At 40.5% G+C, this 4,398-nt stretch overlaps 1 long non-coding RNA gene across 1 annotated transcript in view; it reads right to left on the bottom strand.

Moving 5' to 3' along the window:
- The window catches only part of LOC116692812 (uncharacterized), a 7,634-nt gene extending 4,742 nt beyond the window's left edge, over window positions 1-2,892 (bottom strand). Inside the window, exons 1-2 of the long non-coding RNA XR_004332792.1 lie at window positions 2,651-2,892; window positions 1,336-1,338 (exon numbers count right to left, since the gene is read on the bottom strand). This is a non-coding gene — a long non-coding RNA (uncharacterized LOC116692812). The remainder of the gene's footprint in view (window positions 1-1,335; window positions 1,339-2,650) is intronic.
- Between the last annotated feature and the right edge of the window lie 1,506 nt (window positions 2,893-4,398).

Raw genomic sequence — 4,398 nt, 5'->3', positions numbered from 1 at the left:
TAAAGCATTAAATCTGGCAAAAGATCAAAATCTCAAAAAGTGAAGAAAAATGGATATTAATGCAAAGTCAGGGAATGGTAATAATAATTACATAAAGAAAAAAGAAACCCAAAACCAGTTTGGTTGGGTCTGAGTTCACACAGCACAACACCAAGCTCCAGAAACAGACGTCTCAGATATAATCATCTTGGCTTTCCTGATTTGGCTTTGTTGTTTCTAATTTTTGAGAAAAAGTATAAAGGGAGTAAAACATAATTAAATTGGGTGCAATGTAGAATTTACTTAAATTGAAAATTCAATTAAATACATAGTTACTTCACTGTTTTTTTGGTTGCCTTCATTCGGGTGGGATTGCATTCTCCCCTAAAGTGAATTCCGGATATTCCGTCTCACTATGTCTCATTTTTAGCCAGACATCCGTTACCTTCATCTTTCTTTGCTTTCCAAGTCTAAACTCCGGTGGATTTATGGTAGGGGTATATGTCATGATTCGATTCAGATTTTTAGGCTCATGATTTGATTCAGTATCGATTGATTGAGGTGACGTAGCATCAAGAGCGACTACAGTAGTGAGTAGTATGAAAGACTGAAAATCCGCCTTAGAGGAGGACTTTCACCCCGGAGACTGGGGATCGTGTCACATTTCCTAAACCCAACCGTCCCTTTATCGTCCCATTATTGTCATGGAAACGTAAGCCCACCACGTTTTCCATAACCTAACTGCGTCCAAAGTGACGCCAAAGGCACCTGACCAAGCGTCCATATTTTACCAGGGGGAGTGAGAATCTGTTGGATTTACAGAAAACTGTCTGTACTTTTAACGAACATTTCTGTTAATCCCCCAAAAAATAAAAAATAAACTGGGAAACACCTGTGAAAAATATTTACAGAATATTCATTCATATTAACACAGTTTATTATGGTATTTCTAACAGTGTGGTTCACACAGTCCAAAACCTTTCCTGCATAGTATGCTAAATAAAGCCAGTTATTGTTGTGTAATAATTAATTTCAGGTGAGATCAGGCTTAATCATCTTTGCATCTTCATATCCAACTTTTTCCACTATGAAATTGTTTGTAATTACTTGATTAAATTTGTCCTGCGCCAATATCTTTCCCATGTTCTGTTATTTGTTGTTTAGTTTTTGAATGTCTTCCCTGTTCCCTACCCCATATTCTATGTGTCTTTCTTTTTCCTCTCTCCCTGTAATCCCCGTGTCCCATCCTCACATTTCAAAACATCTCACAACACTTGAGATGAGAAGAAAATGTTACAAAAAACATGGGAAAAGCGTGGCAAACAAGAGAGAAACGAGACCCAAATGAAAGACAACAGCCTGTGTGAGAACAGCTTAGGGACATTTTTAGGGACACCAGTCTCTCTGTGGTCTCAGACATCTATTTTTAAACTCGTCACAAAAGTACCCGTGCTGTTTGGGAATGAGTGGCTCCAAAACGCTCTGTTATAATTCAGTCTATTTATCTTTCTGGCTCCACATGGTTTCCCTAAACCTGCATGCATGTCTAAACAGCGGCTTCACGAGAGAACGCTGATGTGGAAATCTCCTAAAATTAAACCGAATTTCAGCCCACTTTTATGTATTTGTCTGTTGTTGGTTTTGTCCGCAGCAGTGTCACTATAGCAGGCACTGACGCCGCGTGGGTGTGGGTGTGTGCGTGTGTGTGTGTGTGTGTGTGTGTGTGTGTGCCGTGGTGACCCAGCATGACGCCGTAGTAAGCATCGCACACGGCTGCCAGCAGAAAGAGAAAAAAAGGAGTGAGGGAAATTGAAAGAAAGACAAAAAGAAGGACGAGGAGGGAAAGTGATGGAGACAAAAATGTAGGAGACAGAGGGAGGAAAGAAAGAAAGAAAAGGAGAGAGTGGAAATGAAGTAGTGACAAAAAAACTAAAAAAGGAGAAAACATTAAGAGGAAGAAAAAGAGAGGGAGACATGAGAACAAGAAGAGAAAAATAGTGACTCCAAAAAAGAAAATACACAAAAATGTGAAGGTTCTGCTGGTATTTGTGTTACTGTAGTTTGAATGTCAAGGTTAATTTCTGAAGAATAACTGAATTGTTCCTCTACACTGAATCCCTGGAGCCTCATATTTCCTCTTCTGGGAAATATTATTGTTTTAAATCAGTTTGGTGTTTAATATATCTCACTACAGTACCCATGATCCCTCTGCAGTCATTACGAAGAAGTGTCCAAAACCATGAAATATCCCAGAATACTCCTACTCCTACATGCTTACACAGACCTGCTGGGAAACACACAGGTGGCAACTGGGTTGCCTTTAAACCGATGTGCAGAAAGACTCATCCTCATCCTCATCCTCATCCTCATCCTCATCTTTGTCCATTTCAACAAGTCCATGTCGTCTGTGAGATTCATCATAAAACATAGAAGTGTTTTTAGATCCGATGCGAGACAGCGCCGTCCGTCTGTGCCCTCCAACATGGAAGCAGATCACTGTTGAAAAGAACAGTTTTTCTAAAGAAATAGATCTGTTCCATGATGCAACAACGATCCCTGCCTCCGCCTTCCTACGTTCTTCCACTCAATTTTCATTTTTCTTCAATACACCGTCTGGGTTTGTAGTATATTCTTGAGTTTTCTACAGTCAAATCTTTACCGGTCCAATCACGAACAGAGGGAGAGTCTGAGAACGATGGCGTTGAGATCGTGCACTAGCTTGAGTTGTAGTTCTGTAGAAGATGGGAGTGAAGCCATTCGGTCCAGAAGTTAAAGCCAGAGCAGGAACAATCTTTGCTGAGATTTGTTGGGGGCCATGATGTCGTGGCCCTCCTCCCCACACGGTTCTGGAAAAGCTTGATTTTCCAGCTCACGCTGTTAGTGGTGAAGGAGTTAGCTAAGGCTAACGCTAGCGATGCTAAGCCAATGTCCCACCCACATGTTGGTGATTGGTCATGGCCGATCCAGAGGGACTCTGGGTAGATCCAATAGCTTTAAACTTCAACAGAGGACCCGCCTTTTAGGAAGTTACCACCGGTCAATGGAGGGTGGCCAGACTCTCTGTGTACCAGGGACTGGTAGGACCACAATCACAATCGCCATTATTTTTGCTCAATATTATTTTTTACAAACATATGAATCAATAAAACCAACCATGAAAATACACGTTACACTTCATGAAACAATTTGGTTTTCCTATGAAAATGAGGACAACTGGATTGTGTTACGCAACTCTGTGTTGTACAACAACGATAAATGAACCTTGAATACAGTATGTATGTTTGTAAATGTAAATGAGACAGGGTTGGAGATGGAGAGGTAGAAGAAGAAGAAAACAGTGACACAGAGACAGGGCGTCCATGTTTTTTTTTGTTTTTGTTTTTCTTCTTTGGTCATTTTTCCCCTTCTCAGGTTTCCCCCCCTCACTTTGTTTCCCAACATATCATTGGCCTCAGTGCTTGGTGGTGTGTGTGTGTGTGTGTGTGTGTGTGTGTGTGTGTGTGTGTGTGTGTTTGTGTGTGTGTGTTTGTGTGTGTGTGTGTGTGTCTGGAGCCATGGGATGAAGTGTGTGGGTACCCACTGGTGTGCACAGGGACACAGGGGCACTCGCTCTCTCTCTGCCTGTCGTAGGTTCTCTCCCTCTCTCTCTCTCTCTCTCTCTCTCCCTCTCTCTATCTCTCTCACTCACTTTCTGCTGCCTCTGTCCTTCTTTCTCTCCATGTGATCTGTAATAGAACTAGTCTATATCACAAATGTTTCATTTACTGGATGTCCCTCACCTTCCACTCTAAATAATATCTGTGAAATCTCCAGTTATTCCCTTTAGATTTCACAGTAACACTACTGTATAGATTTTTACAGTAGAATGCTGTAAAGTTAAATCACAACATTGTCGTCTAAAAAAAATCCCAGTAGTCTAAGTATTACAGTTGAAATCCCAGTAGTCAAAGCATTACTGTAAAAAAAAAAAATCACAATATAGCCACTATAGTCCTGTAAATAGTAAAGTAAACTACTGTATTTTTATCTTATGTTGTGTGTAGTTCTTTTTTTATTTTACAGTGAATACAAACAATACTGTAAATGGAAGTATGGTACAGTTACTGTAAAAATAATTCAAAGTAACTTGCTGGACAATCGTTGCCGGTGAGTTACTGTAAATTTGATGTTAAAATTGTTACGTTAAATGTGTACACTTTCTTTGTGTGTTTGTCATCCTCCGAGTTAGTAAAATTCTCATTAGACTCAACAGCCATTTTAATTCTAGGACTCGCCTCCCTCCGGGCACATGTTCCAACTAAACAGGTTCCTTCCCTTTTGCAGAGATGCCGTTAGTGCGTCCAGCACTAAGACAATTGTGATTGGTTTAAAGAAATGCCAATAAACCAGAGCATGTTTCTCTCCAATCCCACAATGCTG

The sequence above is a fragment of the Etheostoma spectabile genome, chromosome 7, assembly GCF_008692095.1.
Source record: "Etheostoma spectabile isolate EspeVRDwgs_2016 chromosome 7, UIUC_Espe_1.0, whole genome shotgun sequence".
Taxonomy (NCBI): Eukaryota; Metazoa; Chordata; class Actinopteri; order Perciformes; family Percidae; genus Etheostoma; species Etheostoma spectabile.
Note: the sequence above shows the minus strand (reverse complement) of the source record. Positions and strands in the feature narration are given on the sequence as shown.